Source organism: Bos grunniens, chromosome 3, assembly GCF_055505025.1.
Source record: "Bos grunniens cultivar Pamir isolate PY7600 chromosome 3, Bosgru_T2T1.0, whole genome shotgun sequence".
In the NCBI taxonomy this organism is placed as follows: Eukaryota; Metazoa; Chordata; class Mammalia; order Artiodactyla; family Bovidae; genus Bos; species Bos grunniens.
Genome location: NC_141167.1, coordinates 26007638 through 26020937, shown reverse-complemented (window position 1 = coordinate 26020937; position 13300 = coordinate 26007638). Strand labels below are relative to the sequence as shown.

Genomic DNA, 13300 nt, shown 5'->3' with positions numbered 1-13300 from the left:
GTCTGAGGCCTTGCCCCCTGGCTATTTTTGAGTGTAAGTTCTGTCTTGTAAGACTACCAAAAAGGATGCTCTTTTCTTTAGAGGGTTTTTTTTTTTTTTTTTTTTTTTAAACTTTCTAACCAAAGCCTTTGACTGTGTGGATCACAATAAACTGTGGAAAATTCTGAAAGAGATGGGAATACCAGACCACCTGATCTGCCCCTTGAGAAACCTATATGCAGGTCAGGAAGCAACAGTTAGAACTGGACATGGAACTGCAGACTGGTTCCAAATAGGAAAAGTCATCTGTCAAGGCTGTATATTGTCACCCTGCTTATTTAACTTCTATGCAGAGCACATCATGAGAAACGCTGGACTGGAAGAAACACAAGGTGGAATCAAGATTGCTGGGAGAAATATCAATAACCTCAGATATGCAGATGACACCACCCTTATGGCAGAAAGTGAAGAGGAACGAAAAAGCCTCTTGATGAAAGTGAAAGTGGAGAGTGAAAAAGTTGGCTTAAAGCTCAACATTCAGAAAACGAAGATCATGGCATCTGGTCCTATCACTTCATGGGAAATAGATGGGGAAACAGTGGAAACAGTGGCAGACTTTATGTTTTTGGGCTCCAAAATCACTGCAGATGGTGACTGCAGCCATGAAGTTAAAAGACGCTTACTCTTTGGAAGGAAAGTTATGACCAACCTAGAGAGCATATTAGAAAGCAGAGACATTAGTTTGCCAACAAAGGTTCGTCTAGTCAAGGCTGTGGTTTTTCCTGTGGTCATGTACGGATGTGAAAGTTGGACTGTGAAGAAGGCTGACCACCGAAAAATTGATGCCTTTGAACTGTGGTGTTGGAGAAGACTCTTGAGAGTCCCTTGGACTGCAAGGAGATCCAACTTGTGCATTCTGAAGGAGATCAGCTCTGGGATTTCTTTGGAAGGAATGATGCTAAAGCTGAAACTCCAGTACTTTGGCCACCTCCTGCGAAGAGTTGACTCATTGGAAAAGACTCTGATGCTGGGAGGGATTGGGGGCAGGAGGAGAAGGGGGCGACAGAGGATGAGATGGCTGGATGGCATCACTGACTTGATGGACGTGAGTCTGGGTGAACTCCGGGAGTTGGTGATGGACAGGGAGGCCTGGCGTGCTGTGATTCATGGGGTCGCAAAGAGTCGGACACGACTGAGCGACTGAACTGAACTGAACTGAACCTTTTTTTAATTTTCTAACCTGAGGATGCCTAAAATTTAGTAAATATTACTTACCAGAAAAGTGGCAATATGTTTGAGGTTCCCTAAGTTTCATTAATAACATTATGAGGCAAATGGTAGTATAAGGCAGAGTAGAATTAAATGCAAAGTGATTGTTGCAGAGAATCATAAGAGAACAGAAAGAATTGTGTTTTTCTAGGACTTCATGTATAAGGGACGTTAAGCCTTTACGGCTTAAAATCCAAGTCATCTTTTGACTTTATCTCTCCCACATTTCAAAATGGAATGTGATTAAATGCTAAGTAAGTCAGTCAGATTTTTTGTTTTGTTTTGATACTCTGCTTCCCTGATGGCTCAGAGGGTAAAGCGTCTGCTTGCAATGCGGGAGACCTGGGTTTGATCCCTGGGTCGGGAAGATCCCCTGGAGAAGGAGATGGCAACCCACTCCACTACTCTTGGCTGGAAAATCCCATGGACAGAGAAGCCTGGTAGGCTACAGTCCATGGGGTCACAAAGAGTCGGACACGACTGAGTGACTTCACTTCACTTTGATGCTCTAATTACAGTAGTTTTGGAAAAGCAGTTTTCCAGTGAGCTAAGTCTGAAGAATAACTGATGCTGGATGCTAGAAAGGAGCATTAGTTCACTCTCTTTATTATCATATACTTATTTAGGGGGAAATTTAGCTTAGAGTAAAAAATGATTTTTATTGGCCTAATTTTGTATACTTATTTATATGCCTGTGGCATCAAAAGCAAAATTCCCTTTGGTGTAGTTGAAAGTAAATGGAGAAGATCTAACTTTTAAAAAAATTAATTAATTTTAATTTATTTTTGTCTGTGCTGGGTCTCCATTGCTGTGTGTCGTCTTTCTCTAATTTTGATGACTGGGGGTTACTCTCCAGTTATGGTTTGTGGGCTTCTCATTGTGGTAGCTTCTCTTGTTGCGGAGCATGGGCTCTACGGCTGGTGGGTTTCAGTAGTTGCAGCGTGTGGGCTCAGTAGTTGTGGCACACTGGAATCTTCCCAGAGCAGGGATTGAACCTGAGTCCCCTGCATTGGCAGGTAGACCCCTAACCACTGGACCACCAGGGAAGTCTGAAAAAAAGTTTCATTTTTTAAATTTCACTTTCTGACTCTGTACTTGTGCTTTTAATATTTCACACACTGGTTTTCTGCTCCTTGATAAGGAGAATGAACTTGATCCTGTCATGGACACATTTAGCACACATGGAACTACCATAGGCCTGGCTGATGTGTTTTTTTGTTTTTACACAACCTCCAAGAACTGTAGGTCTCACAGTGCAAACTCCTTGGAGTCTGCCTGGGCAGATTTTTGTTCTTTCCCAGAATTCTTAGTATAAAGGTAAACAATTACCAGGGAACCTCTGGACGTCCTGGTTTTGTTAGAGGCTGTATTGTAGGACAGCCTATGATGGTAAGTCAAACACTGGACTATCCTGAATGCATCTAGATACAGTCTCTGGAAGAGGAAAAAGAAGTGACAGTTTGCTCTTCTTGAGGAAATTGGGGAACAACCCAAGCCTTCCTGAGACTGTGCTACAGATACCCTTCCTTTTTTAATGTTAATACCTTGATGAAATTTGCAGGATTGTAGTGGAAGGTTCGGAGAAGGCAATGGCACCCCACTCCAGTACCCTTGCCTGGAAAATCCCATGGGCGGAGGAGCCTGGTAGGGTGCATGGGGTCATGAAGAGTCCGATACGACTGAGCGACTTCACTTTCATTTTTCAGTTTCATGCATTGGAGAAGGAAAGGCAGCCCACTCCAGTGTTCTTGCCTGGAGAATCCCAGGGACGTGGGAGCCTGGTGGGCTGCCGTCTATGGGGTTGCGCAGAGTCGGACACGACTGAAGTGACTTAGCAGCAGCAGCAGCAGCAGCAGTGGAAAGGTTGAATGCTTTAGTTTTCTGGTTGTAGATTTAGATTTTAGTTCTGCCACCAAGTATTAACAGGTGAGCAACTGGATATGTGACTTGATCTCTTTAAGTTTAAGTTTTCTCATCAGTGATACTTTATCTTGTAAGGATGATGACACAGTTATGAATTAATGTGTCTAAAATGCTTGAGCAGTGCATGAGAAATGTGTTTGTATAAAAATCACCCATTTATCCTTTTAACAAATATTAATAGAGTGGTCTACTTATGTGCCAGGCAGTTTGCTATGCATGAGGTTACAACACTGGGTAGCCTGTCCCTTCTGCGGTGGATCATCCCGACCGAAGAATCGAACCAGGGTCTCCTGCATTGCAGGCAGATTCTTTACCAATTGAGCCCTCCTATTTGTGTTAATCTTAAATAGTTGATAGCATATTGCATAAACTTTCTACAACTTTTTTTTCTTCACTCAAGGATATATTCTGAAGTCTCTTTTTTGTGATTTATACAATTTTTGTAATTATATAGTACTGCTAGAGTATTTTTTAAAATGTAAATCTCAGACAGTATTTTCTTCCAAACTAATACTATTGCTAAGCAACAAACCACCCTATAGCTTAGTAATTTAAAGCAACAATTACTTATTCTCATTCAGCCACTTGCTGTGAGTTGACTTCAAGGTATAGATCTAGTTGAACTTGGCTCCTTGCTGGGCTCAGATAGGTCCTGTACGTATTCATTTTAAGATCCTCTTTAGGGGACTGCAGATAACCCAGTGATTGTCTGGGTTAACATTTGTGATGTTGACATAGATGTAAGGGGACAGGCAGAAGCTTACGATAACTAAAGCCTTAGGCTCAGAATTATAATGCCATATCCAGTTACACTCCATTTATACAACCAAGTCATAGATATAAGCCCCAAAGTTATCTTCCTACTGTTGGTCTTCAATGGTCAACCTATCAGAAATTTCAGTCTATTATTAATGTTGCCTATTCCCCTTGCTTTAATACTCAGTTTATTAACTATCTTAAATATATGTATGTATTTAAACTATATTTCTTATTTATTGTCTATATCCTCCCTTTACAATGCATGTGTAATGAAAGCAGGGTTTTCTATATTTATTCACTGTATCCCCAGCCCTAAACCGGTGCCAAGAATGTAGCTGATCCTCAATAAATATTTTTTGAGTGAGTTAATGAAGGCATGGAGTGAGATAGGGTTCTATCTATAGATCGCTCAGTCGTGTCCAACTCTTTGCGACCCTGTGGACTGTAGCCCACCAGGCTCCTCTGTCCATGAGATTCTCCAGGCAAGAATACTGGAGTGGGTTGCCATTTCCTTCTCCAGGGGATCTTCCTGACCCAGGGATCGAACCCAGATCTCCTGCATTGCAGGCAGACGCTTTCCAGTCATTCATTAAATTTTTCCCTAGTAGGTTTTCTTGTTGTTGTTGAGGTATACCTTTAGTAATACAGTTTGACAAATTTCAACAAAAGTATGCTCAAGAAACCATAGCTCCGATTAAGATAAAGAACATATCTGTCACCCTCAGAAGTTCTTTGATGTCTCTGACCCATCGGTTCACCTCCAGAAGCAATTATTGTCCTTATTTCTATCACTAGATAAGTGTTTTCTAGTTTTGAATATGTATATGGAATCATGTAGCATATACATTTTGTATTTGCTACTTGAACTCAGTATTTTCGAGATTTATCTGCATTGATGCATGTATCAAATTCATTCTTTTTTTTTTTTTTTTTTTACTACTGAGTAGTATCGTCAGACACGACTTGAACAACAAGTATTATATTATATGATTTCCTCTTCTTTGGCTCTAAAATCACTGTGGATTGTGACTGCAGCCATGAAATTAAAAGACGATTGCTTCTTGGCAGGAAAGCTATGACAAACCTAGACAATGTGATAAAAAGCAAGGACATCACTTTTCCAACAAAGGTCCGTATAGTCAAGGCTATGGTCTTTCCAGTAGTCACATATAGTTGTGAGAGCTGGACCATAAAGAAGGCAGACACCGAATAATTGATGCTTTCTAATTGTGGTGCTGGAGAAGACTCTTGAGAGTCCCTTGGACAGCAAGGAGATCAAACCAGTCAATCTTAAAAGAAATCAATCCTGAATACTCATTGGAAATACTGATGCTAAAGCGGAAGCTCCAGTACTTTGGCCATGTGATGCAAATAGCCAACTCATTGGAACAGACCCTGATGCTGGGAAAAATTGAAGGCAGAAGGAGAAGAGGGCGACAGAGGATGGATGATACGGCTGGGTCGCATCACTGATGCAATGGGCGTGAACTTGGGCAAACTCCAGGAGATGGTGAGGGACACAGAAGCCTAGTGTGCAGTCCATGGGGTCACAAAGAGTCGGACACAACTTGGTGACTGAACAACAACGAGTATTATATTATATAAATATTTCACATTTCATGTATCTGTTCACTTGTTAATGGATATTTGAGTTGTTAGTTACTTTTTGATTATCATGGATAAAACCGGCCTAACATTCTTATGCAAATCTTTATATAAAGAGATACTGAAGAGCCTCTTGATGAAAGTGAAAGAGGAAGGTGAAAATACTGGCTTAAAACTCAACATTTAAAAAACTAAGATCATGACATTTGGTCCCATCACTTCATGGCAAACAGATGGGGAAACAATGGAAACAGTGAGAGACTTTATTTTTTTGGCCTCCAAAATCACTGCAGATAGTAACTGCAGCCATGAAATTAAAAGATGCTTGCTCCTTGGAAGAAAAGCTATGACCAACTTAGATAGCATACTAAAAAGCAGAGACATTACTTTGCTGACAAAGGTCCGTCTAGTCAAAGCTATGGTTTTCCCAGTAGTCATGTATGGATGTGAGAGTTGGACTATAAAGAAAGCTGAGCACCGAAGAATTGATGTTTTTGAACTGTGGTGTTGGAGAAGACTCTTGAGAGTCCCTTGGACTGCAAGGAGATCAAACCAGTCAATCCTAAAGGAAATCAGTCCTGAACAGTCATTGGAAGGACTGATGCTGAAGCTGAAGCTCCCAATACTGATGCAAAGAACTGACTCATTGGAAAAGACCCTCTTGGTGGGAAAGATTGAAGGCAGGAGGAGAAGGGGACAACAGAGGATGACATGGTTGGATGGCATCACCGACTCGATGAGCATGAGTTTAAGCAAGCTCCAGGAGTTGGTGATGGACAGGGAAGCCTGGTGTGCTGCAGGCAGAATAAGGACTCTGGAATTACTCCAGGGTTGGGAAAAATGTTTTAAATATTAAAGCAGTCTTCACAGACATAGAAAACAAATTTATGGTTACTAAAGGGGAAATGGGGTTGGAAGGAGGGATAAATTAGCAGATTGTCATTAACATATGTACACTACTCTATATAAAGTAGATAACCAACAAGAACCTAGTGTATAGCATAGGGAACTATACTGAATATTTTGTAATAACATCTAAAGGAGAAGAATCCAAAAAGGAATCTTATCTGGCTATCTGGATCCTTGTGCTGTACACCTGAAACTAACATGATACTATAAGTCAACTATTTGTTCTTGTTTAGTCACTAGGTCATTTCCCACTCTTTGCGACCCCATGGACTGCAGCATGCCAGGCTTTGCTGTCCATTACCATCTCCTGGAGTTTGCTCAAACTCATGTCCATTGAGTTGGTGATGCCATCAAACCATCTCATCCTCTGTCGCCCTCTTCTCCTGCCTTCACTGTTTCCCAGCATCAGGGTCTTTTCCAGTAAGTTGGCACTTTGCATCACATGGCCAAAGTATTGAAGCTTCTGCTTCAACACCAGTCCTTGCGATGAATATTCAGGACTGATTTCCTTTAGCCTTAACTGGTTTGATCTCCTTGAAGTCCAAGGGACTCTCAAAAATCTTCTCTGGCACGACAGAAGGCATCAGTTCTTCAGGGCTCAGCCTTCTTTATGGTCCAACTCACATCTGTCCATAACTACTGAAAAAACCATAGCTTTGACAGTATGGACTTTTGTCAGCAAAGTAATGTCTCTGCTTTTTAATACACTGTCTAGGTTTGTCATTGCTTTTCTTCCAGGGAGCAAGTGTCTTTTAATTTCATGGCTGCAGTCACTGTCCACAGTGATTTGGAGGCCAAGAAAATAAATTCTCTCACTGTTTCCATTGTTTCCCCATCTGTTTGCTATGAAGTGATGGGACTAGATGTCATGATCTTAGTTTTTTAAATGTTGAGTTTTGAGCCAGCTTTTTCACTCTCCTCTTAAACCTTCATCAGGAGGTTCTTTAGTTCCTCTTTGCTTTCTGCTGTAAGGGTGTTGTCATTTGCATATCTGAGGGTTATTGATATTTCTCCCAGCAGTCTTGATTCAGCTTGTGCTTCATCCAGCCTGGCATTTCCATGATGTACTCTGCATAAAAGTTAAATAAGCAGGGTGACAACATACAGCCTTGACTTAACTTCCTTTACAAATTTGAACCAGTCCATTCTTCCATGTCCTATTCTAACTGTTGCTTCTTGACCTGCACACATGTTTCTCAAGAGGCAGGTAAAGTGGTTTGGGATTCCCATCTCTTTTAAGAATTTTCCACGGTTTGTTGTGATCCACACAGTCAAAGGTTTTAGCATGGTCAGTGAAGCAGAAGTAGATGTTTTCTGGAATTACCTTGCTTTCTCTGTGATCCAGCAGATTTTCGCAGTTTGATCTCTGGTTCCTCTGCCTTTTCTAAATCCATTTTGTACATTGGAAGCTCATGGTTCACGTACTGTTGAAGCCTAGCTTGAAGGATTTTGAGCATTATCTTGCTAGCATGTGAAATGAGTGCAATTGTACGGTAGTTTGACCATTCTTTGTTGCTCATTGTTTAAATGTCATGTCTAAGAACTCATTACCAAATCTGAGGTCTTAAAGATATACCCTTTTATTTTTTTCAAAGAGTTTAATGTTTTGAGGTCTTATATATATGTTGTTAATCCATTTTGAGTCAATTGTTGTATGTGGTGTAAAGTAGGGGTCCAGGTTCATTATTTTGCATGTGATATGAATATCTAGTTTTCTTAGCACTGTTTGTGGAATAGACTGTTCTTTCCCTATTGAACTGTTTTTGCACATTTTTGAAAAAGCAGTTGTTGATAGATGTATATGTTCAGTTTTGGACTCTCAGTTCTTTTTAATAGTAAGGTTTGAAATAACCAAGTGTGAGTCTTTCAAGTTTTTCTTTTCCCAAGATTATTATAACTCTTGTGGATTCCTTGCTGTTCTATATGAATCTGAGGATTGGGTTTTCCATTTCTACAAAAAAAGCTATTGGAATTTTGATAAGGATTGTATGGAATTTGTAGATTACTTTGGGTACTCTTAATGAAAGTAAATCTTGGAATCTGTGAACATTTGATGTTTTTTCACTTATTTAGGTCTTTTAAAATTTCTTTTAATCATATTTTGTAGTTTTCACTGTACCAATCTTTCACTTCCTTGGTTAAATTTATTCCTAGATATTTTATTCTTTTAGACCACATCATAAAGAGAATTGTTTTTCTAAGAGCCTTTTCAGATTGTTCTTTGCTAGTGTATGTAGCAAATATAACCTAGTTTGGTGCATTGATCTTTTATCCTTTAACTTTGCTGAATTTATTAGCTCTAATGGTTGTTGGAGGTATGTATGTGTGTGTGTGTGTGAATTCCTTAGGATTTTGTATATGATCTTGTGATCTGGGAATATGGATAGTTTGCTTCTATTCCAGTTTTGATGTTTTGCATTTCTTTTTCTTGCCTAATTGATCTGCTAGAATTTTCTATATAATGTTGCATAGAAGTGGCAAAAGTGGGCATCCTATCTTGTTCTTGATCTTAGGGTAAATAAAAGCTTTTAGTCTTTCATAATTGAGTATGATTTAGTTCTGCGTTTTTCATAAGTGTCTTTTATCATGTTAAAGAAGTTCCTTTTTATTCATAGTCTATTTTTACCATGAAAGGTTGTTGGCTTTTCAGATTCTTTTTCTGCGTCATTTAAATGGATCATGTTATTTTGTTTTGTTTTTCCTTCAGCTTAAGAATGTGGTATAATGATTCCTCTTTGTTGAACCCCCTTGCAATCCTGTAATATTCCACTTGATCATGCCTTATACTCCTAATATGTAGTTTATTCCATATTGCTAGTATTATGCTGAGGGTTTTTTTCACCTTTATCTGTAACGTATATAGGTCTCTAGTTTTCTTTCCTTGTGCTCTGTTTGTCTGACTTTGTTATTAGGGTCATAGTGACCTCATAGACTGACTTATGAAGTGTTTCCTCTTCAGTTTTTTGGAAATGTTACAGAAGGATTTGTATTAATTCTCTTAATGATTGGTAGAATTTAACGGTGAGGCCATCTCATTCTTGTCTTTTCTTTGTTGGAAGCCTTTTGATTACCCTTTTGATTGCTGATACAATCTTTTTGCTTGTAAGTCAATTTGGATTTTCTATTTTTTTCTTGAGTCAGTTTTGGTAGTTTGTTTTTTAGGGATTTTTCCATTTCATCTGGGATACCTAATACATTTTCATATAATTGTTCATAACATTATTTTTATATTTTTATTTGCATAAGGTCAGTAGTGATATCCCTACTTTCACTTCTGACTTTAGTAATTTGAGTCTTCTTTCTCTTATTCTTCGTCTAGCTAGAAGTTTGTCAATTTTGTTAGTCTTTGTGAAGAAACAACTTTTGGTGTTGTTAATTTTATCTATTTTTTATTAATTTTATTTTGATTTTATTGTTTTCTTCCTTTTGCTGCCTTTGGGTTTAGTTAGTTCTTTTTCTGTTCCTTAAGGTATAAAATTAGATTATTGGCTTGAGATCTTTTGTTTTTTAAAATGAAGATGTTTATAGCTGTACATTCATTTTTAGTAGTGAAACAATCTTTTATATGACTTTAGTGTTTGAAAATTTATTGAAACTTGTTTTGTGGCTATGTATAATGTGTTATCCTAGAGAATATTCTGTATGCTCTAAAGAAAAATACATATTTCTGTTGTTTGGGAGTGGAGTATTCTGCAAATGTCTGTTATATCTAGTTGGCTTATAATATTTTTCAAGGTTTTTATTTCATTATTGGTCTTCTTTCTAGTTGTTCTGTACCACAGTGATGGTAGGGTATTAACATCTCCGACTATTATTGTATAACTGTTTCTCCCTTCAATTCTGTCAATTTTTTCTTAGTACACTTTGGAGGCTCTGTTATTATTATCTATATGTTTATTGTTTTTATATCTTCTGAGGGTTGTCCCTTTTATCAATATATAATACCTTTTTAACTATCCTATAATTTTTTAAAAATTTAAAGTCCATTTTATCTCATATTGGTACAGCCACCCAAGCTGTCTTTTGCATACCTTTCCGTCCTTTTACTTTCCACTTAGTTTTGTCTTTGAATCTTAGTCTCTTGTAGATCACCTTTAGTTGAGTCATGTCTTTTTATTCCTTCTGCTAATCTTTGCTTTTTAATTGGTGTGTTTAATCCTTTTATACTTAAAATAATAACTGATAAAGAAACATTTAATTGTGCCATTTTGCTGTTTTTTTAATGTGTTATCTGTCCCCACTCCCTGCCCTGTTCCTTCATTACTGCCTTTCGTGTTTGACTTTTTTATATTGTACTGATTTGATTCTTTTCTAATTTCCTTTTTGGTATATTTTGAAGTTTTTCTGTTTTGAATTAACACCAGCTTCAGCAGTATACAGCTATACTTCTATCTCTCTTCCTTTATGCTGTAATCACATGTTGTGCCTTTATATATTACGTGCCCATTAACATCAATTTATAGTTATTGTTTTGTGCATTTTTTGTTAAATCATACAGAAAAAAGAGGAGTTACAAATCAAAAGCACAATAATACTGGCTTTAATATTTACCTGTTTACCTGTGTTTTTATTTCTTTGTATAGCTTCCAGTGACTGTCTAGTGTCTTTTCATTTCCCACTTAGCGTTTCTTGAAGCATAGATCTAGTAGTGACAGTCTCCTTCAGCTTTTGTTTAGCTAGGAAAATATTACTGCCTCAGTTTTGAAGGACAGTTTTTTCCCTTTGGTTCACAGTTTTTGTTTTTCACTTTAAATATGTATCACACTGCCTCCTAACCTTTATATTTTCTGATGAGAAATTAGCTTCTAATCTTATTGAGGATTCCTTATACATGAAATACTTTTCTCTTGTTATTTTCAAGGTTCTTTTTGGCTTTTGATAGCTTAATCATGGGCTTTCCTGGTGGCTCAATGGTAAAGAATCCACCAGCAGTGCAGAAGATGTGGGAGGGCATGGGTTTGATCCCTGGGTCAGGAGGATCCCCTGGAGGAGGAAGTGGCAACCCACTCCAGTATTCTTGCTGGGAAAAGCCCATGGACAGAGGAGCCTGGCAGGCTACAGTCCATAGAGTCACAAAGAGTTGGATATGACTGAGTGACTAAGCATGCACAGCTTAATCATAATGTGTTTTGCTGTGGGTGTCTTTCATTTATCCTTCTTGGAGCATGTTGAACTTCATAAATATGTGGTTTCCTATATTTGGTCAAATTTAGGAAGTTTTCTAGGATGTTTTCAGCTATTATTTCATCAAATATTTTTCTCTTCTTTCTTTTCCTTCTGAGACTCCCTGTTCTGCATGTACTGGTACACTTATTGGGGTCCCATAATATCTCTTAGGCTCTGTTCATTTTTCTTTGTGTTTCTGAGACTGAATAAGTTTAGCTGGCTAGTCCTCAAGTTCTCTGATCTTTCTTGTGCCTGCCTAAAGTTGCTGTTAAAATCCTATAGCGTACTGTTGAGTTCTAGATTTCTTTGTTGTTGTTTTGTGAAATAATCTTTATCTCTTTATTGATAGTCTCCATTTGTTCACATGTCATCCTTCTGATTTTCATTAGTTCTTTTTTAATGTTTTTTATTGAGTTTTTTGAGCATATTTAAGACAGTGATTAAAAGTCTTTCTCTAGTAAGTCGGATTTCTGTTCTTTCCTCATAGATAGTTTCCATTTATTTCTCCTTTGAATTCTTGCCTGGAAAATCCCATGGATGGAGGAGCCCGGTAGGCTACAGCCCATGGGGTCACAAAGAGTCGGACACGACTGAGTGACTTCACTTCACTTCACTTCTGCTTTGAATGGACCATCCTTTTTGTTTACCTGCATGTGTCATAATTTTTTTTGATAAGTGGTATTTAAAATATCGTAGCTTGATAACTTGGGAAATAAGATTCTTCCCCATTACTCATAGCTTGTTTTTGTTGCTTTCTGTGGGTTGTAGTTTTCTGTTTGTTTAGTGACTTTTTGTAAACTATTTTTGTAATTTATTTGGTTATGAGTGGTTTCTGTCTTAATCTGCTAAAGCTACTGTAACAAAATACCGAATAACAGAAATTTATTTTTGCACAGTTGTGAAGGCTAGAACTCTGAGATCATGGTCCCGGCACAATTGAATTCTGATAACTCTCTTCATGGCACCCCACTCCAGTACTCTTGCCTGGAAAATCCCATGGATGGAGGAGGCTGGTAGGCTACAGTCCATTGGGTCATGAAGAGTTGGACACGACTGAGCGACTTCACTTTCACTTTTCACTTTCATGCATTGGAGAAGGAAATGGCAACCCACTCCGGTGTTCTTGCCTGGAGAATCCCAGGGATGGCGGAGCCTGGTGGGCTGCTGTCTATGGGGTCTCACAAAGTTGGACACGACTGAAGCAACTTAGCAGCAGCAGCAGCAACTCTCTTCTGCCTTGCAGATGACCACCTTCTCACTTTCTTCTTGCATGGCCTTGAGAGACAGATGAGGGAACTAGAGCAAGCCCTCTTTGTCTAAGGGGCACTAATCCTATCATGAGGGCTCCACCTTTATGACCTAACATGATGGTGTGATCACTCACCTTGCAGATGACCACCTTCTCACTTTCTTCTTGCATGGCCCTGAGAGACAGATGAGGGAACTAGAGCAAGCCCTCTTTGTCTAAGGGGCACTAATCCTATCATGAGGGCTCCACCTTTATGACCTAACATGATGGTGTGATCACTCACCTGGAGCCAGACATCCTGGTGTGCGAAGTCACATGGGCCTTAGAAAGCATCACTATGAACAAAGCTAGTGGAGGTGATGGAATTCCAGCTGAGCTATTTCAAATCCTAAAAGATGATGCTGTTCAAATGTTGCAATCAATATGCCAGCAAATTTGGAA

General features: G+C 38.7%; 1 protein-coding gene and 1 pseudogene across 3 annotated transcripts in view; one reads left to right on the top strand and one right to left on the bottom strand.

The window, feature by feature from the left end:
- FAF1 (Fas associated factor 1) overlaps nt 1-13300 on the top strand; it is a 497001-nt gene that overhangs the window by 32652 nt on the left and 451049 nt on the right. The window lies entirely within an intron of this gene.
- LOC147375323 (large ribosomal subunit protein eL34 pseudogene) lies at nt 2311-13030 on the bottom strand (annotated as a pseudogene).